This window comes from Hylobates moloch, unplaced genomic scaffold (assembly GCF_009828535.3).
Source record: "Hylobates moloch isolate HMO894 unplaced genomic scaffold, HMol_V3 SCAFFOLD_7, whole genome shotgun sequence".
NCBI classification, from domain to species: domain Eukaryota; kingdom Metazoa; phylum Chordata; class Mammalia; order Primates; family Hylobatidae; genus Hylobates; species Hylobates moloch.
The window spans coordinates 128,653,067-128,675,691 of NW_026652282.1; positions in this window are offsets into that span (position 1 = coordinate 128,653,067).

A 22,625-nucleotide genomic window follows, 5' to 3' on the forward strand; every position below is an offset into this window, starting at 1 on the left:
ATATACGATACATATATAACGTACGTCATATACGATACATATATAACGTACGTCATATACGATACATATATAATATATAATGTACATTGTATATGACACATATATATAATATATTATATATATAGACACACACATTTTGTTTAAACCATATTAACTCTACTTCTGAGGTCCTATACTTTTGGAATGGTAGGCTATCTAAACTTAGTCATTGGTGGGGACTCTACCACACCTGTGATTATACAAAAACCGCAGGGACTTAGACAACACCAAAGCATTGAGGAGAACTCTAGGTCATGAAGCTGGTTCTTCTTAGGAAAAATATTGTCTCTGTCATCATGGGCCCTTCAGGGCTATAGCTCTGTTACTTGAGGCCCTGACTCTTCAGTAAGGCATCTCTTCTACATGACCCTTGCAGCCATTCCCCTGAGTTCTTCCATCTTCATAGTCCTTCCAGTAAGGTGGTCCAGGGCATATATCTGACTTCAAACCTGAAAAAATCCTTGAGGCAAGGAATGGCCAAGCTAGACAGCCTACTTAAAAATAGGATAGTATGGAGAAATATGGAGAACAAGACAAAACTACACACACATGCACACACACGCATTCATATTCTTGCCTCCTTCATAATTAGAAAAATAAAATTCCTGGTTATGGAATTCAGCTGGGCTCTCCAAGTATTGGTCAGAAGCTCTTTAAAGTCTTCAGGAGGCAAATTGCATTTATAAAATAAAACGTTGACCACATTCATTCACTCCTATTTTATATTTATATGACTTTTGTACTTGATATTCAAATGTGCTACATTATGCTTTATGACTGTAATTTGCATACTGAAATAATATTTGAATTCAGGCACTTGGGAGTGATTTATAGTGTTTTCAACAGTTCCAGTGCTTTAGAAGGAAGGCTATATAGATCTATACAATCAGAGAACTTTAACTGCAGGATTTTGTCTCACTCAAACAGCCTAAACCTCTCATTTAAGATGATGAGTTGCCAATAATACAAAGGCAGCAGCAGCGTGGTCATTATTTTGATTGGGATGAGGTTGAGCCTCCCAACTACACCTAGTATAGTTGTGATGGCCACCTTAAACTTAAACTCTCTTGGTTTAAGGCCTAGCCTGGTTCCCTGCTGCCAAAGCTTCCAGGCTTCCTGCTGGAGCCCATGAATGCTGACGCAGACATTCTGGCTTTCTCTTTGAGCTGAGATCAAGCCTGTTGCTAGACATGGGGAATGTAGAGAGTGTTCTAGCTCCTTTATAGACTCAAAAGTGTTTTCTGTAAAGTGAGGTGCTGAGATTTGGTCAAGAGACCTCCGGGGTCTGTGGGTCCCCAGTGAGTGCTTGGGGTCCATCCAGCCTTCCACCTCAGCTCCCAACAGTGAACCCCTGTTTCCATGCTTGCTATAATAGGCTTCCATAGAAGATGGAAGATTTCTTTTCAGAAACGGGTTCAGACATACACACACACACACACACACACACACACGAGTTTGAAAACCAGTGGAGTACACGGCACATGAATTTCTCTCTTCCCTGGCATCTCTGGTCTTTGGCAGCAACTCTGATTTTGGTATCCTGATTCTCTAGGAACTGGGCTTCAGCCTGTTACGGACTGAATTATACCTCTCCCCAAATTCGTATGATGAAATCTTAATGCCAAATGTGAGGATAATTAAAGACAGGGATTTTAAAGAGAGGATTAAGGTTAAATGAAGCCTTAAGGGTGGGGCCTTATTCCAAAAGGACTGGTGTCTTGATAAAACAACAAGATTAGGACACAGACACACACAGAGGGAAGGCCATATGAAGATGCAGAGAGAAGGTGGCCATCTGTGAATTTAAGAAGAGAGGCCTCAAGAGAGACCAAATGTGCAGACTCTTTGATCTTGAATTTTTGGTCTCCAGAACTGTGAGAAAATAAATTTCTGATGTATACGACACCCAGTCTGATGTATTTTTTAAAAAAACAAAACAGTGTTTTGTTATAGCAGCCCTAAAAGACTAATACAAGCCATAGTGATTCAATGTTTAACTATTATTGAACACTCACTATGTGCCTAGCTCTGTTCTAAGCCCTGGAGATACAATGGTAAAGAAAATAGACAAACCTCTTTATCTTCAAGTCACCTAACAAGAGGCAGATTCAGGAGCCAGATTCACAAACTGTACTACTTACTGGTGGTATGACCTTGACCTAGTTACTTAATCTTCATGTGCCTCAGTTTTCTATGTCTACAAAATGGATATGATAAAATTACATTGGAGTTGTTGTAAAGATTAAAACAATTATTATATGCAAAGTACTTTTAATAGTATCTGGCAGATGTCAAGTGTTAGCTATTATTACTTTCACACAGTAATCCAGACAGACAAAAAAAAAAAAAAAACGTATTATCTAATTCCAGGTAGTGCTAAGTGCTGTGAAAAAAGGTAGAGGATTGAGAATGATGGCAGGAGGAAAGACCTCATGGAGGGTGTTTCAAGCACAGCCCTAAATATTTATCAGTTCTGAATAAACCAAATTAAACCAAACAAACTAAATATTGTCCTAAATAAACTGATAAAGTCATGCAAAGAATATTCCAGGCAGGGAGAATAGCAAGTGCAAATGTCCTGGGGTCAGAAGATATTTGGCATGTTATAAGAATCATGAAAAACCAGTGTGGTAAAACAACATGGGCAGTACACAGAGTAGCTAAAATTAGGTCAAGCAGATTAGGAGGGGGCAGACAATGAAAACCTCAATTAGGCCAGAACTCTCTCCTCCAACTTTCCCAATATAAGGCAATTGCCTTGGACCCATGTCAAATATACAAAGTGCCAGGGCTTTTCCTTGGAAATTCTGATTCAATAGTCTCATCACCTACTACATGGAAAGTACCATTTTAGGCACTAGGAATACATCAGGAAAAAAAAAAAAACCCATACACAAACAAAAGAGCTTATGTTCTCGATGGAGCTTATGTTCTAATAGGGGAAGACAGAAAATAAACATGTTTAAAAATGATATAGCTGGGTGTGATGGTACACACCTGTAGTCCCAGCTACTCTGGAGGCTGAGGCAGGAGGATTACTTAAGCCCAGGAGTTCAAGGTTCCAGTGAGCTGTAATTGCACCACTGAACTCCATCCTGAATGACAGAGCAAGGCTATGGCTTTTAAACAATGACATTGTACATTAGATATAGCTACATGCTAAAGAACAAACAAAACATAACCCAATAAGTGGAACTGCCAGTGCTGTGGATGCACGTAAGCTGCATTGTTTTTATATAGGATGATCAAGTCTGGATTGGAGATATAAATTTGGGAGTTGTCAGCAAATAGATGATATTTAAATCTATGAAACTGGATGAAAACACCAAGGAAATAAGTACAGACAGAAAAGTCTAAGGACTGACTCTGCAACTCCAGTGTTTAGAGAATGGGTAGGTGAGGAGGAGCCAGCAAAGGAGTTTAAGGAGATTGGTGGGGAGCAACCAGTGAAGTAGAAGGTAAACCAAGAGTTTGGGGGTGTCCCGGAGATAGGAATGGTCAACTGTGTCAACAAGCTGTTGCTAGGTCAAATAAGATAAGGACAATGAACGCACCATTAGATTGAGCACTAATGAGAAGTGACAGCATGCTGGCAGTCCTCACAGCCCTCGCTCGCTCTCGGCGCCTCCTCTGCCTGGGCTCCCACTTTGGCGGCACTTGAGGAGCCCTTCAGCCCACCGCTGCACTGTGGGAGCCCCTCGCTGTACTGTGGGAGCCCCTTTCTGGGCTGGCCAAGGCGGGAGCTGGCTCCCTCAGCTTGCAGGGTGGTGTGGAGGGAGAGGCGCGAGCGGGAACCGGGGCTGCTCGCGGCGCTTGCGGGCCAGCTGGAGTTCCGGGTGGGCGTGGGCTTGGCGGGCCCTGCACTCGGAGCAGCCCCGCCGGCCATGCAGGCCCCAGGCAGTGAGGGACTTAGCACCTGGGCCAGCGGCTGCGGAGGGTGTACTGGGTCCCCCAGCAGTGCCAGCCCACCGGTGCTGCACTCGATTTTTCACCGGACCTTAGCTGCCTTCCCGCGGGGCAGGGCTCCGGACCTGCAGCCCACCATGCCTAAGCCTCCCACCCCCTCCATGGGCTCCTGTGCGGCCCGAGCCTCCCCGACGAGTGCCACCCCCTGCTCCACGGCTACCAGTCCCATCGACCACCCAAGGGTTGAGGAGTGCGAGCGCACGGCACGGGACTGGCAGGCAGCTCCACCTGCAGCCCCGGTGCAGGATCCACTGGGTGAAGCCAGCTGGGCTCCTGAGTCTGGTGGAGATGTGGAGAACCTGTATGTCTAGCTCAGGGATTGTAAATACACCAATCAGCACCCTGTGTCTAGCTCAGGGTCTGTGAATGCACTATTTGACACTCTGTATCTAGCTGCTCTAGTGGGGCCTTGGAGAACCTTTATGTCTAACTCAAGGATTGTAAATACACCAATCGGCACTCTGTATCTAGCTCAAGGTTTGTAAACACACCAATCAGCACCCTGTGTCTAGCTCAAGGTTTGTGAATGCACCAATCGACACTCTGTATCTAGCTGCTCTGGTGGGGCCTTGGAGAACCTTTGTGTCCATACTCTGTATCTAACTGATCTGATGGGAGGTGGAGAACCTTTATGTCTAGCTCAGGGATTGTAAACACACCAATCAGTACCCTGTCAAAACAGATCACTCGGCTCTACCAATCAGCAGGACTTGGGTGGGGCCAGATAAGAGAATAAAAGCAGGCTGCCTGAGCCAGCAGTGGCAACCCGCTGGGGTCCCCTTCCACACTGTGGAAGCTTTGTTCTTCTGCTCTTTTCAATAAATCTTGCTACTGCTCACTCTTTGGGTCCACACTGCTTTTATGAGCTGTAACACTCACCGCGAAGGTCTGCAGCTTCACTCCTGAGCCAGCGAGACCACGAACCCACCAGAAGGAAGAAACTCCAAACACATCCGAACATCAGAAGGAACAAACTCCAGACGCGCCACCTTAAGAGCTGTAACACTCACCGCGAGGGTCCGCGGCTTCATTCTTGAAGTCAGTGAGACCAAGACCCCACCAATTCCGGACACACTAACAGCTCATTAAGTTAACAGGAAGGAAGGCAGGTTGGTAGATATAGTAGAAGGAATGTGAGTAAACTGTTCTGATTGCTTTGATTTTCTCAGTGAATAATAGGAAGCATGTTTATCAGCTGAAAATGAATATGGAAAGGAGGAGGTGGAAGCTTGATTAGTAGAAAAAGGTATGTAATAGTCATCTTGGAAAGTGGGAGAGATAGAAGAACTTGGCAAACCTTTTACAATTGCTGAGCAGCATTAAGGGTCCATTTGAGGTTCATGGTCATGAATTCAGAGTGATACCAGCCAGCATAGTTGTGGGTTTTTTCCCAGTCATGATTGACTGCACAAGTACAGTGCAAAGTAGGCAGAGAGACCGATTTAACTGAGATTGTGGTTTTGCTAAACAAAGCGAAAGGGGTACAGGGGAGTTGAGGCTACATATAGGAAGCAATTAAAATGCTTGTCCATGCAATTAAGGAGGGAAGAGGGGACATCAGAGTGAAAAGTTTGTAGGATCAATCGATTGTATGGTCTGCCATGGTTGAAGGGATGACTGGAGATAGAGCATTAGATGGAATGAGCCAGGAAGATGGGAAGTGGTGGAAAGAGAATAGGATACATGACATTGAGGTTGTGGGAGTTGTAGTTATTGGTAATGAGAAGAGCTAAAGTATGCCATGGGAGTGACTGGCTGAGGGGGTAGAGAAGAAGGTCACAGGAGAAGAGGAAGAAGTCAAGGAACTGAGGGGCCAAGGTGTTTGAATTTCGTCCATGTCGGTATTGAAATCACCAATAATTAATACAAGACTAGTATTTGAGAGAGTGCCAGTCTTCTGGCACAAAATTGAAAAGTTTTAACACAAACTCTGGGTGATTCTTCTCTTTAGGATAGTTTGCAAACCCTGCCTAGGGTCATGGTAAAGGCCTGGGATATTATTCTGAGTGTGATTGGAAGGCAGTGCAGGGGTTTGAGCATGGGAGTGATTATTCCCATTTTACAGATGACAAAACCATGGTTTGCAAAAGTTAAACATGTTATTCAAGTTCACTTACTTAATAAGTGAAAAAATGGCAGCTGCTCTGTGAGTATTTGTTACCTGTAGGGCAAAACTGTGGTTCTTATGCAACTTTTGCTCCCTCCAAAGCCCATGTCCTATTCAGCACTACATCTCTGTGCACGAGCAAGCAGGAGTTAACTATGGCCTAAAATTACATTTTATTTCAGCTCTATTCTCCACACCTAGAGATACTCAGCAAACCATATTGCAGAATTAGGACATGTGCAGTGCTAAACTGTGGCACAAAATCACAAGGAAACAACTAGAGAAGGGAAGGGCATTCAGTAACATGAGAAAAAAGTGAGAAATAAGCAATATGTCTCTTTTTCTCATCACCAGATTACTTACAATATCTCATGGCTGTCTTACCATTTCTTTAGATTTTATATGCTAAACAGGAAAATAATAATGTATATATAAGTGATGACGTGTGGTGAACTTAAACTAGACATAAAAGACCTATTGGACAGCCTCAATTCCATAAAGAAACATTACGGGGCTTGTCCTTCTCTAATTTTCCCCATTCTGCAAAATCAAGGATTCCATTAGATAATATCTGAACAAATATTAATCAATCTAAACTCTAAGCCACCCTTGGGGTAAGCTCTCAAATGTAGGTTACTACCATGCATGGTCTTCTTGTCAAAAGATGGGTGCATGAATAACCAAGCTCCCCAGCACTGTGACATCCCAAAGCACAAAAGAAAGAAGGAAAGAGAGTCTCTCATCCTGAAATTCTAGCCTGTCACGTCCACCACACCACAGCCCAAGTATGTAGTAGGCAGAGAGATGCCTTCTTGGTCTGTGATTTTTAGCAGGCACATTCTATCCTGAAAATAACATTTATTTCATAAGCATCCAAGAACCCGGGAGTCCTTAGAAATCTGGAAGGGGTCTTGCTTTTTAAAAAGTATTTCCTCCGAGGAAGAAAACAGGTGCCCTTATTTTATTTCATGGGGTTCTGATAATCAGGGCAGCCTTTTCCTTAAAAAAAAAAAAAAAAAAAAAGATTCTCCCCTGCCCTTAACCAAAGTAACAAAGTAAGTGTTCTATAATCCTCCACTAACCACATTTAGTTTGAAATATTTAATAAATTTCCCACAAGCAATACCCCCTAGCATGTTTGCTGTGACTAAATGGCAAAACTGCAGGGCCAGACATGGAAAAGACAAACCAGGCATCCCCAGTGGAAATCAGGAAGTCAGCAGCCTTTGTACCCCACCATCCTGAAAAGGCACATGCAAACACCTAAAGGTCCAGGCTTCATGTGGCTTCCTCCTACTTTCCCACAAACATGTGGACCGGTCAAAGCCCTTTGCATTGAAAATGTACGTCTCTTCTGCAGGAAATCATAGCATCTGCCTCATCAGTTCTCCTCTCCCCAGGGAAGCCTTGCTGGCCCCTGCCCATCTACTCTGCCATACCACTGCCGAGCGAAGCTACCAGTACTTGCTCCCTCCTATGCACACCTCTGAAACGGGATTTTTTTTGGCCTGGTATTCATATGTCTGCTGTCTGTGTCCCCCCACTGGCTGTGAGCTCCCTTAGGACAAGAACAAGGCTAACTTATCTCTGGTTCCGCAGAACCTAGAACAAAGCCTGAGGCAGGGTAGACAAAGGGTGACAGACAGAAAGGGAAGAGGATAGATGAGGGGAGAAAAAAGAGGGGAGGAGAGAAGTAAGTGGGAGTATCTGCTGCAGCCAGCCAGATAGGCAGAAGTCCCTACATAGGGCTTTCTATTCCAGGTGTGCCCCACCTAGTTGTGCTAAGAGGCCTGGAGGCTTGAACAAAAGAGTCTCATGAAGCTCCTAGCATTCTAGTTTTAAAAAATGGATGGTGTTCTCTATCTCTATCCAAAGTAGAAATATTTTTGCAGGAAAGTGAATGATTTGGTTGCATCATTCTTCCCTCTTCCTCAAATCTCATTCCTCTTGATATGAGGAGACCACTTTGAAGACATTGGAGCTCCCTGAATGCAGAGAAGATAGGCAGTAGCAGGATCTGCCATAATTCTAAAAGTGTGCATGGGAGAATCTCGCTCTGCTACCTCTTTTTATGAACCCTCCTATTTTTTTCAATTCAATTAAAAAAAAAAAGACCTTTTCGAGAGCCTACTCTTGATTGAGAATATACATTTTTCTATTGCATTCAAAAACATCAGCATCATTTCAAGCAATTTGTCTCCAAATCATAAGCACTAATTAGTGTGGCACCCTTTTTGAAATTTCAATCACACCATTGTATAGTGGTTTCATTTATTTTTCAAGGCCAATCACAGAATTTTCAAGGCTTTATGACAGCAAGTGACAGTGTGAGAAGCAGCTTTTTTTCCTAGTGCCAAGAGAGGCATGTGCTGTGAGGCCCCCTCCTATTCATGAGTTAGAAAGGCTTTCCCCTAAACCTTGAATGTGTTCAGCCTTCTGTGTTGCCATGGACTAGAGCTGCCACAGAAATGATGTCTCAGTGTGGAGTCTTCCATATTATTGCGCTCCAAAAGACCATTGAGTGTCTTGGTTATTAATTTAACCAAAGGGATTCTGGAAGTTAGTCATAGACCCTGCAGGACTAGCTCTAAGAAGGGTAATTTGGTGAGAAGCTACTCTTCAACATCATGATTCTCGTTTTCCATCTCAAAAATGTTTTATTAAGTAGATGTGCTGAGCTTTCTATAGTAGTTTGTTTGGTTGTTTGATAGAATGTGAATTGAAATTTAAAAGGCATTTAGAAACATTTCCTGTAACCAAAGCACTAGATGTACGTTTCACTAGGGTGAGAACTGTCTATTCCACATATCTTTACCACGAGCTGTCTGATACATTTATTCAAGTGCACAGTGAATGGTGCATGGATGAACAAATGAATAATCTGAACAGCAAGAAGTCAAATAGTAGAGACTGGATAGGACCCTTAATAAAAAGTCATTATAAACTTGTCTGACCGTTAGAGTTACCTGGCCACTTCTTAAAAATATAGATGATCTGGTCTCCACTCTTGACTGGAATCCATAATTCAAACAAGCTATTATGGTGATTCTTTTATTTTAAAATGCATGATTCAGTGGTTTTCAGTATACTCACAAGGTTGTATAACTCTCACCACTAACAAATTCAAGAACATCTTCATCACCCCCAAAAGGAAACCCCATACTTATTAAGCAGTCATTCTCCATTCCCCCTCCCCTAGCCTCTGACAACCATTGATCTCCTTTCAGTGTCTATATATTTGTCTATTCTGGAGATTTAATATAAATGGAATCATACAGTTTGTGGCCTTCTGTTTCTGGCTTCTTTCAATAAGCATAATTAACATCATGTATTCAAGGTTAATTTTTACCATAGCATGTATCAGTACTTCATTCCTGTTTATTGGTTGAATAAGTTTTTATTATACGGACATGCTGCATTTTGATTATTCATTCACCAGTTGATGGACATTTGAGTTGTTTCTATTTTTGGACTATTATGAATAATTCTGCTATGGATACCTGTTTTCAATTCTCCTGCAATGTGTAGTGATAGCAGGCAACAATCAAAGATCTGGAGTGGGGGAAACAGATGCAGGATTTGGGGAAAAGCCATGTGCAAGCTCACACAAGGAATCAATGGCAGAGTTGAGTCCAGAGTCCAGACCTCCTGACTCCAAAAGGGACGGGACTTTTGGAGTCCAAAAGGGACTCTTGACTCCTCCAAAGGGACAGGACTCTGTCCCTTTGCTGAAGTGTTCATCCCAGCCAGAAATCTGTGCAAACCTTTCAGAGATGTTTCTTCCAGGGATTTGGAGGAGGGTACAGGGTGAGCTGCCATATCTGAACCATCTATAATCGGTGAGGTCCTGACGGCAACTGGGTTGAGTAACTGCTTCTACGCAACAGTAACAACCCATTAGAAGAGAATGTATAGCTTCTTGGGGACCCTCATTTATTTAACATGGGTTGAAGAGTGAATAATATAACTATTGACTCATCTACTTGGAGGAAGTTAAAGTCACTTCCATTTCTTTGACAGATACCCCAGAGCAGCATTGAGCACTCTTTTTCTCAGAAACACTCTCTGCTTAGCTGACTGCTATCATTGCTGAACTTGAACATTTGAAGGAGAAACAGTCTGCGAACAGGCACCAATTTTTCAGTGCAACATGACTTGCAGGGGCAAATGTCCACTGGGGACTTATTTTCTAGGCACCAAATACTGATTGAAGATGTAGTTAACTATGTATGAAATTTTAGCTCCCTCAATTAATTGGGGGCACTAAATTATGGCTGCTCCAAAAAAGCAGAAAAGACTTTATGAAAATTGAACCTGTTAAAGGGAATTCTCCCAGGTTAAGAGCAATAAACTACAGCAGCCTGCAATGATGATGACCTTTAGCAAGAACAGCTAACTTCCTTGTCAGTTGAAAAGGTATCAGAAGGCTAAATTTGAGGGTGTGCAAAAAGTGCTGGAAAAAGCCAATTCAGTTAGGCTAGACCAACTATCAGTCCTAAAATAAAATTGCACTGTGTTTGGTTGCTTAATCAGCACTGAGAATATTAAACACTGTCTTCTTTCATTCTTTTTAAAAAGATATCTGACTGCTCTGGTCTGAATGTTTGTGTCCCCCCATAATTCATATGTTGAAACCCTAATCCCCAAGGTGATGGTATTAGGAGGTGGAGCCTTTGGAGACATGATTAGGTCATGAAGGCAGGGACCTCATGATTGGGATTAGTGTCCTTATAAAAGAAACCTCAGAGAACTAGCTAGCCCCTCCCACCACGTGAGGAAACAGTTAGAAGGTGCCATGTAAGAGCCAGGAAGTGGGCTCTCACCAGGAAGCGGGCTCTCACCAGACGCTGAATCTGCGGGTCCATTGATCTTGGACTTCTTAGCTCCCAAAACTATGAGAAATAAATTTCTGTTGTTTAGTAGCTACCTAGTTTATGGTATTTTGTTACAGCAGCCTGGACAGACTAAGATGCTATTAATAAATATGTTTTCTGTGCTTCTCTTTCTGACAGCAATAAATCTATAGATTACACAAGCACCTAGAACAGATCTGGCACTCAACAGATGCTTTGAATGAATGAATGGATGATAAGGTTTAACAAGGAAATAGACCTTGTCCTTAAAAGCTTGCAATGGGCATAAATGAATTCTAGAAAGTTTAGAAAGTGTCAGTAATTGAGGTCATGGCAATGGGACCAAAAAAAAAAAAGAATTATAAGTTCCAAAGATAAAAACTAAAACATGAGAATGGTGTCAGGATCAGAAAGACATCTCAGAACCTACCGGTCTTGGGTCTTGAGCTGGGCTTCAGATAAATAATGGTAATGTGAGAATCTTGTATGACAAGAAGGTATTCAGTTATTATCTGCTTAATGTGAATAAGAACAGGAATAAGGAGAAGAAAAAGGAGAAGGAGAAGAACAAGAGGAGGAAAAGTAGGAGGAAAAATAATAGAATGGAATTGACAGAAAGAATGGAAGAAAGAGAAGAGCAAAAGCAAAGGACGTGAAGAGGAATGAAGGGATTGTGTCCAGGAGGTCAAAATAATGCAGGCACTCTTTTTAATTTCATCATCCTCTGCTGTCAGGAGCTGCTTGGCATCCAGACCTTAGTTTGTAAACTTTCCCTGAGCCAAGTTCATTTCCCGAACCCACTTGAGGGTTCTATCCCATCAACCCTTGGAGCCTCGTTCTGGCCTTAGGCAGAATGCAGAGCCTCTATGTTAAAAAGATATTTACTCAAATGTTACTGCCAGTTACTTGCATACTGCTCAGCCCTCATACTTTTGTATTTCAGATCCATATTCTGGATGTGTGAAGAGGTGACTTCTTTTGTTAAGTTCATTGAGGTTTGTTGGTTTGCTTCCTTCTGCCCATCTGCTCTGAGCGGAGGAATTTCCAATTGCCAGTATCTCACCTCCATGTTCCTCAGGACGTTTTCCCTACCAGGGTGCTTATTTAGGCCTCTAGAACTCACCTGTTTCCTCCATGCGATCCTTGGGAAAGTTGCCACTTCACAATACTGAGTTTTTGTCTGGGTTTCAGCCCTCTGCCTCAAGACGCGGACTTCCCACCTGGACCAATGGTAACTGGCGAGACAAATTCTGTACAAATTCATCTCCTAGTTAGGGTCCTTAACTGCATGGTCCTTAATGTAAAGTGAACTCGGTTGGTCTCCTTTCTGCTCAAATTGTAGCCTGCCACTTGAGCTCTCTGAATTCTCTCATAACTTATCTAAGTATGTGAGCAGTTAATCACACTTCTGAAAGTTTCATTCCTTGACTAAATATTCATCAAGCACTTACTATGTGCCAGGAACTAGGATATGGGGACAAACAGAGCTTCCAGTCTGAGGCAAAAATAAATGTTAGTTATTCAAATCATTTTATAGGTAAACTCAAGAACAGCCCTGTGCTGTCCCATCAGCAGCTCTACCCCTGGCAGTTTCTTAGAGGATACTGAGTCCTCACTTTGGACCCCCTTCATCAGACTGAGATTACAGTTGAGGAAGCTGCCTAACAAACTGACCACATTCAAAAGAGGCAAGACAAAGGAAACCTTTTCCATTCAAAGCTTCTGCCAGGTGTTTGTGTAGCTAAGTGGTGGCTATTAAAAGTCCAACAACCCAGTAATGGCTCCCATTTCTTATGCACCTACAGGCCTCCAGGGCACAGTCATGAAAGCATTAAAATGAACAAAGGGGAACTGACAAAGCACTGCATAGCAGAGTAAATTGCTACCTCCAGTACCTCCTGGGTCAGCTGGGCTGATCGCTGTGGAGTCAGGAAGTGTTTCTGTCCTTTAAAGAGGACTCAGACAACTCTGTTTGGAGAATTTATATTTGTCCTTTGGGGCTGCACATAGGTCCATATGGAGGCCTTGTCTCTTCCTAATAATTTCCCATTGGATCGCCTGGAAAGAGAAGGCCTTTAAAAGAGCCCTTCCCAGCAGGGGGAAAGAGAAGGGACTTAGGAATGTCAAAGCCTTGTTTGAGGTTCTGGGGGAAGGAATGGATTCTTCTGAGGACCCTCCCTAAAGCTGAGTGGGAATCTGCACAGAGAAGGTGTGAAGGTGAGGATGTTCTCTGTGAAGACTGGGGCTGTGCAGGGCTCTAGGCCTTGGACAATCAAACTTATTAAGCACTGGAGTGAACCCATAAGTGGATTTCCTGTGAGAGCATGTGTGTTCACCCCTAGGACTATGGAAATGGTCCAGAGGAATTGCAGGCTGCAAAATGAAGTGGAAATGAGAGAAGCAAGAAGGCACAAGCAAGACAGAGTAGCTGTGGCCTCTGGAATAGGCTGACTCTCACCTTCCCAAATATGCCCCGTAAAAGACACTCTGTTTACAGAGCTTGAGGCGTGTGTACTGAGTATAGTGACATATCTGTGAAATGCTGTATTTAGCAGTGTGGGTGCATGTATTGCTTTCTTTAGTGGCATATTTGAAACTATGCTTCACACAGCTAGGTGCATGAATGACTCACCACAGTGATATCTGCATGAAACACTGTTTAGCAACACATACTACATATAGACTTCTTTAGGGATGCATGCTGAAACTATTTTAACAGAGCAAGGTGCGTGAATAACTCACTATAGTAATATCTGTGTGACACACTATGGTTAACAGGGTATTACTTTTCTATATGTACTACATTAAATGATAAATGTTAGAACTCAGTTAACAGAGCTTGGTGTATGTGGGTGTGTATGTGTGTGTTACTGAGTATGATGATATCTTTGAATCCCCATGTTTAGCAGTGTGTGGCATATGTATTACTTTGTTTAGTTATATATGTTGAAACACTGTGTTTAACTGTTAGAGAAAGATGGAACAAGACAGCCCAGGATTGGAGGAGCTGTAATTTCAGGATTACACGAAATTACTATAATCGTGATAAGGGAGATAGAGATATGTACAGTGGACCATGGGCACATCCACCAGGGAGACCTAACCATGTCTGGGGCAGCTGGCATCATAAAAGGACCTCTTTGAGGAAAGGACATTGAAACTGCACCCGAACGAATGAATAAGAGCACCTGTTTCCTGGGCAATTGCTCCATGCCAGGTATTATTTGAAGGGCTTTACATGATCGAATGCACTTAATCCTCACAAAAGCCATTTATCGTCATTGCACAAATGGAGAAACTGAGGCATACAGCAAATTTAGGTAATTCTCCAAGATTCTGCAGCTGCAGAGCCTGTCCTTGTCACCACTATGCTATAATGTCTATTAAAAAAAAGAAATTAACTTACACAGAGGTGGAGAAATAGTGTTTCAGGAACAACAAACGAGGTCTGGAGGAGAGAGTTTATGGTGTGTTCAAGGAACTGAGAAAAGGCTGGTGTGACAGGAGTGAGGGCACCAGGAAGAACCCTGTGAGATATAAAATAAAGCTTGAGAGGACCACAGTGGTTCACTCATTCAAAGCCTTGTGAGTTGTGGGAAGGGTTTGGATTTATCTTCAAGCGATGAGAAGCCCTCAAATAGTTTTGAGCAGGGAAAAGACACAATTGTTTTAGTGAGAAATTGCAGGATTCAAGAGAAATTTTGCCTTTGAAATCAATTACAACTTGGTGATAAATTGGGTGTTTGGGTATGAAGAGGAAAAAGTAACAATGACATGCAGGTTTTTTCACAGGAACAATCTTGTACGTGGTGATACATTCTACTGAACTAGGGATTACTGGAGGAGATACAGGTTGGAGAGAGGGTGTGGGAAGCTTGAGAGCTTGGTTTCAAGCATCCATCTTTTGGTGTGCTCATGACGCATTGAGTCCCTTGGATTTATATTATCTATACGCCAATGGCTCCAACCTTATTGATATCTGTCTGTTGAAATTTAATTTATCCGAAGAAGCATAACTTAATCTTGTTCATTTCCACAGGAATGAACAGCTTCTCCTCATCTTCCTCATTACAGTAAATGGTACCACCATCTATCTGGGTGCTCCAGCTGAAAACCTATGACTCTCCTCTCTCTCTCTCGCTCCTCACATCCAATCTATCCATAGTTCTGACAGCTGTTTCTTCAAAATGCACCCACGATCCAAACACTTCTGTTCACCACCTCTACTGTGATCCCTCTAGCTCTAGTCACTGTCCTCTCTCACTTGAACAACTGCCGCAGCCCCCTACTTCAGCTTCCTGCTTCTACTCTCACTCCACTAGAGGTTTTTATCATCAGTGCAGCCAGAATGATCTTTCAAAAATGTAAATAAAGTCGTATCTTCCTGCTTCTCAGAACTCTTCAAAGACTTCCCTCTGCACTCAGATTTAAATCCAAAGTCCTTAACAGAGCCAACTAGGCATAACCTGACCCTGCCTGTTTCTCCAAGCTCAGCTCCTACCACTCTGACCCTCACTTACTCTTCTTGTTTTTCCTAGAACTCCTCCAGCTCATTTATCCCTTAGGGCCATTGTATTTTCTCTTCCCTTGGCCTAGAACACTCTCCCTTCCAGATATTCTCATGCATTGCTATCATATTTCATTCATGGCTCTGTTCAAATGCCACCTTTTCAGAAGTCATGTCCTTCATCATCCTATCTCAAGTAGCACTACCTATCACTCATTATTCCATTTACTTCATTTTATTTTCCGTCCTAGTATTTCTTATCACCTCAAATTACGTTATTTATTTCTTTGTTAGTATTCTCCATAAGAATATACCTCTTTGAGGGCAGGGGCTCTATCTCATTCAGTAATATATGCCCAGTGCCCAGAACAGGATTGGGTATATAATAGACTTTCATGAACTCTTGGCTAAATGTATTACTAAATTTTTTACTTGACGTCTATTGTCTTGTTTATCCCCAAATTGTCCTTAATTTCTGCGAATTGCCCTTCTGCTGTCCACTCTCCATCACTAGCTTAGCTGCAGGGCCCCTACACACAGTGATATAGCCAGAGAGCTGGCACCTATCCTAGGCTGAAACAATCAACATTCTTTCCTAGCATTTGAGACACAGGGCTGATAAAGAGGAGTCACATTCTCTTCTGCCATATAAAACAGAGGACTTGGAAATTCAAAGGATGGTAGTGACTGTGTTCTGAAATGTCGACTAGGAGCAGAAACATTCAGGTACAAGAAAAGGGAAATCATGAAGTAGATGCACACAGAGAGGAATACAGCACTAGATGGACAGAGTCCTTCTTGGGTTCTAGTTTTCTTGGTTCCAGTTCAATTCTGGCAGATATCCCAGACTCTAGCTTTCTTAAGACAATTTAATAATCTGGAAAACAAATTATGTTATATCCATAAATCATTTGAATTAGATTTCTATTATTTGCAACCAGGAATCCCAACTTAAATAGATTTGGAAGTCAGAAGAGAGGTCTGAGCTTGACATATCATTTGGCAAGTTAATTGGCATATAGATGGTTTGGTGCAAATAGTCAGAACTCACCATAATCAGCTCTCTTCTCCTTCCTTGGCATATAATATGACTTCTCAGCCTCCCTTAAAGTGAATTCAAACAATATATCTAGTTTTGGCTGTGAAAGTGACACAGGTCACTGTAAAGTTGGAAGCAGTTATGGGGGGAGTGGGCGTTTTCCATGTTTGAGATTCCCTGATGTAGTGGACACTGAGGCCATATCATGAGATTGGGACATGATAAAATGTCATCCAGTGTCCCTGCATTGGCCACGAGTGTGAAATAAATTGTTTTTTTTTCAATCTCTGATATTTCAGGACTAATTTCTGACCATAATATAACAGCTCATCCTGACTAAAGCAGGTGGTAATTGAAGTTATGGGAGGGTCTAGAACAGGGCCATAAGAACATTGGTAACTAAAGTTCAGGGAGAGATGGATTGGGCAAAGAAGATTATGCAAGATCTGATAAAGTGGTAGGAGGAAAACCAAGATCACAGAAAATCCTAAAATCAATGGCAGTGAGGGGTTAATGGACAAGGGCATGCCCAAGAAGCCATGGAAATTCTGCTGAATGGTTAAATAATATGAAGACAGAAGAGTGTCTGTTGGATCCTGCAACATTTTAATTATTGGTGACTTTGACAAGTTTTGAAGAATCTGAAGAATAAATGGGGAGGAAAGGAAATGACTGTAATGTGTACACATTGTTCAGTTGTTATGTTGCAGCAAATACATAAGGCAATAGTTGGAAGAGTATGTGGGAGCTTTTTTGTTTTTACGATGAAAGACACTTGAGAATATTAGAATTCTGATAGAAAGACTCAAGGAGCAATAGATAGTATCACTAGCTAACATATACTGGACACTGGCTAAGCACTTTTCATGTATAATCTAATTGAAGCTTCACAGCAACCTTATAAGATGATACGTTTATTGTCCCCATTTTACAGTTGAGGACATGGTGGTGCCGAGAGGTTAAGAGGCTTGCCCAGTGTTCCACAGCTGGTAAGTGACAAAGCCAGTGTGCAAACCCAGGCAGTAAGAGCCCTTGCTTTTACCTTCTCTGATCCAGAGATGAGGAGGTTAAAGAGACAAGTGTGGGGGTTAGAAGTGGTGCTCTCCAGGGTACTGGTCTTTGATACAGCACACCTCTTCATGGTAACAGCAGGTAAGGAGCAGATGGGAAAGAGACACACATGTGGACTGGGGTGGTGAACTGTTGAGGAAGGATCAACAGATGTTCTGATGGCATCTGTTTTCTCTGTAATGTGACAGGCTAGGTGATGCTTAGACAGAAAGTGTGAAGCAGGGCAAGGTGCTTGAGGAGGGTAAAAAGATTAAAAACAGTGGGTACAGTGGGTGAAGGAGTAAGCTGGGTTAAGGACCCATTTGAGGTTGGTAACCAGGAATTTAAAGAGGAACCAACCTGCCTGGTTGCATAAATTTCTCTAGCAGTAAGCAGCTGTGGATAGAATAATAGCAGCTAACTTAATTGAATACTTAGCATGTGTGAGGCATTGTGCTAACCACTTTACATGTGTTACCTCATTAAATGCACTCAATAACTATGAAATAGGTTCAAGTGCTGGTTTGAAGAAGTCTGCTAACTCATATTATTTCAGCTGGAGCTAGGCTTTTATTTTTTTATCCCTCATATCCATACACCATCAGCCACCAAGTCTTGTTGGTTCTTTCCTGACACTTTCTTGGTCTTGCATCTTCTCCTTTTCATTCTCATTGGCACTCTTCTGGCCAGGCCTTTCTGACATCAAGCCTAAATGACTGCAGCTGGCCTCCTCACTGGCCCTTCCCTCGTCAGACTTGGTGATATGGTTTGACTGTGTCCCCACCAAAATCTCATCTTGAATTCACATGTGTTGTGGAAGGGACCCAGTGGGAGGTAACTGAATCCTGGGGGCAGGTCTTTCCTGTGCCATTCTCCTGATAGTAAGTCTCACAAGATCTGATGGTTATTATAATTAGGAGTTTTCCTGCACAAGCTCTCTATGCTTGCTGCCATCCATGTAAGAAGTGACTTTCTCCTCTTTGTCTTCTGCCATGATTGTGAGGCTTCCCCAGCCACGTGGAACTGTAAATCCAATTAAACCTCTTTCTTTTGTAAATTGCCCAGTCTCAGGTATGTCTTTATCAGCAACATGAAAACGGACTAATACACTTGGTGTGCTCCTGTTTATCTTTCCCATGGCTACAAGAATTATCTACTTTTAAAAGCATGTTAATTTTCTTCCTCCCAAGCTCAAGAACCCACAGAGCTTCCCACTACACCTCAAGTCAAATTCCAACTCTCCAGATCAAGATTTAAGACCCTCCATCAACTGATCTATTTTTTTTTTAACAATGTTATTCACTATTCCACACTATATTTTTGCATAAGGTTTCTAAAAGCAAAGATCACTCATTATTCTGAATCTTATGGACTGCACGCTTTTATCTTGTTTTACGGCCTCCATATAAACTTGTGTGTGGAAAACAGCCTCTAATTGAAGAATCAAGTCTAGACCTCTCTCCCAAGTTTTGGTTTGATATATTTCAATGTGTTTATGTACTTACAACTCAAAATGTCCAAATTTGACTTCATCTTCTCTCTAAAACCCCTATGCCTGTCCCAATGTACTATAATTATGTTCAAACAATGTGCAAACAATCTAAGTGTAAAGTTCAATGAATATTTGCATGTGTGTACCCCCATGTTACCACTCCCCCTCTCAAGATGTGGAAGATTTTTAGTGCCCCAAAAGCTCCCTAGTGCCCCTTCCCAGTCAGTACCAACATCTAAAGATAACCACTCTTTTGACATCTATAACCTTTTATTAGTCGTGCCTGCTCAGATAGATGAGATCATATTGTAGGTACTCATTTGTCATTCATAAACATTATATCTGTGAGATGTATCTATGTGATTTTATCTGTCAGTTATTTGTTCTTTTTATTTCTCTGTAGTATTTTATTTTATGAATATACCACAACTTGTTTGTCCATTCTACTGTTGATGGAGATTTGCATTTTTCCAGTTGGAGCTCATAAGAATGACATCGATATTATTATACACATCTTTTGGTAAACATAGTCTGCTATTTATCCCAGGAGTTGAACTTTTGAGTCACAGGGTAGATATATGTTTAACTTTACTAGATGTTGCTGATCAGTTTTCCAAACTGGTTATACCAATTTATACTCCTACCATCAGTGTACAAGAGGTCTAATTGTTCCACATCTTTGCCAAAGCTTGATATTGTTAGCCTTCTTAATTTTAGCCATTCTGCTGGGAGTATAGTGATATCTCATTGTGGTTTTAATGTAAATTTCCCTCATGACTAGTAATGTTGAGCACCTTTTCATATGCTTATTGACCATTTAGAAATCCTCTTGTAAAGTGATTGTTCAAGTCTTTTACCCAAATTTTAAATTGGGTTGGCTTTTTCTTCTTAATGTATATAATTTCTTTATATATTCTATATATGAGTTCAAATCATCTTCTCCTAGTCCTTACTTTGCCTTTTCACTCTATGAATGGTATCTTTTGACAAATAGAAGTTCCTAATTTTAATAAAGTCAATGTATGTATTTTTATTAAAATTTCATTTTCTAGTGCTTTTTGTTTTCCATTTAAGAAATTATTGCCTACCCGCATCCCTACTTTAACTTCTCCCCATGCTTCAACTCCCAGACAACTAAATTAGTCACCAATTCCTGTAAACTACATCGCCAAAATATATTTCAAATATGTTCATGTTTTCCATATTCACTTTTAAAATCATAGATCAGGTCACCATTATCTCTCACCTAAGCTGCTGCACCAGTCTCCCAACTGCGCTCCCTATCACAGGAATCCTCTCCAATCAATTTTCCTCATTGAAGCCATAGTGATGTTTCTAAAATGCAAATTTGACCATGCCACTTCCATGTTGAAAACCCATCAATACTTATCCACTTCTCTGGAGCCAAAGTCTAAATTCATAAAGACACATTTAATATGTTAACAGTTCTTCATGCTCTGGTTCTTTCTTGCCTCTCCTGCTTCATCTATCTACTAACCCTATTCTCACAACTCTTTCACCAACCATACTGATTTTCTTCATTCTTTGAATGTGCTACATACATTCTGTCTTTCAGGGCTTTGTGCATGCTGTTCCCTTTTCTGGAATACCTTACTTCAATACTCTATCAAAAAGGGGCTAATTTGTACTCATCCTTGCTAGATTACCATAGGATTTTCCTCTTTACATCACCATGAGGGGGCTAGATGACCCTCCAAAGGGCTCTTCTAACATTGATCTACCCTCGTTACACTGCACTGTAAACATCAGTTTGTGTGTCTGTTTTTTCCACCAGACAGTGACTACCTTCAGGGCAAGGACTGTGCCTGACTCTGTATCTCCAGCTTAGTCCATAGTGTTCGGTACACAGTAAGTGCCCAGAAAATAATAAATAAATAAATAAATAAATAAATAAATAAATAAATAAGGAGTAAATGGATGAGTCAGTACTTAGGCAGTTTTCTCTAGTTTATGGAGTGGTCTTGTGCCTTGCAATAGGAATTGGCTGCTGTCACTAGCACCAAGACTATAGTTGCCAATTGTATCCAGGGAATCTAATATCTTTTTCTTAAAGCTGAGAGGAAACTAATACAGCCTTAACCTCCAGGACCTCAGGAGGCCACTAAAGGCTCCTTGGTAGAAAGCAGTCATTAATGTGAGAAATTAAGGATGAAACTGGCCAGAGATGGAGAGTGGGTTATTGAAGAACATTTGTGAAAGTGCTGAGGACACTAGATAACTCCAGGAAGGAGCTTACTCAGGGAATAAAGAGATGAGGGCAAATACACATGATGTTCTGTTCAGGGAAATGTCAGAACACGGTGACAGATGGGTTGTGAAGAACAAAGCATACTTAGGAGCCAAAAGTTACTCTGCAAAGAAAATGTTTTATTTCTTTTCCCTACCAAGAGGTCTAGCTTCTTTAACTGTTGGATAGCCCATAATTTAATACTATATATGGAAACAAGACAATACAACCTTTGGGCTTGCACATTCAGTCCCCAGAGCATCCTGGCCTTTGCTGGCAGGAGGAAATCAGTGGGCCGTTGGTCCTGAGTAGAATGAAGAAATGTCTGCAACAACAGTGCTTCAACATAGCAATCAGAATAACCAGGTGAATACTTTCACTGAAATGGGCTCTTTTCTGTAGTGCACATATTTGACAGTGCAAAATATAATAAAAGTGAGGATTCGTTGCCAGCCTCACTCACTGTTAACACCACACTTTGTTTATTCATTCATCTAATTCAACAAATACTTATTGAACATTTACTATGAGCTGGGCACTGTTTTTGGTTTTGTAGATATTGTAGTAGACAAGATAAAGTCTTGTAAAACTTACATTTAGGACAAAAAAGCCCCAAACAGGTAAACTCAAAAGATAATTTTGGAAATTGATAAGTACTTAGAGGAAAGGAGAGTAGACAAAGGAAATTAGGAAGCTTTCAGCTATATGTAGTAGAAACTCCAACTCAAAATCATTTAAGGAATAAAGTCCAGAGGTAAGGTAGGCTCCAGAATTGGTTCAATAATGACTCAACAATATCAAGGATCCATGTAGTCTTTATCACTGCTCTGTCATCTTTGAAACTGGCTTCGTCCTCAGCCTGGGAGGAAGATGCTGCAGCAATTTTAGGTATCACCTGAAGATACAACAAAGTCATTTTTCTTTTGGGCCTCTCACAAAACAGGGGAAACTTTATTGTGATGCTAATGAAGATTAATCAAGCTTTAGGGTCCCCCACTTGAACAGCCTCCTTTCAAAGCTCTAGGTAGGGCCTAGCAATGTGTTCACAAGGTCATAGGTTTTCATAAAATTTGAAAAGATAAGATTTTAACCACTTTCGGTTAAAGCCACTCTCTCTGCTCCAAAATCTCTTCTGTTACACTTTCCCTTGGGTCAGGTTGCACTGGGAATTTTAGGGAAATGAAGGTGCTGGACAGAGATCATATCACAGTATTATCCTACAATGCCCGATACCAGAAATATGTGGAATTAGAACACAAACAAGGTTTGAAACAATCAGAGCCAGAAGCTAGACTGTGAAAAATTCTTCCAACCATCAAACATA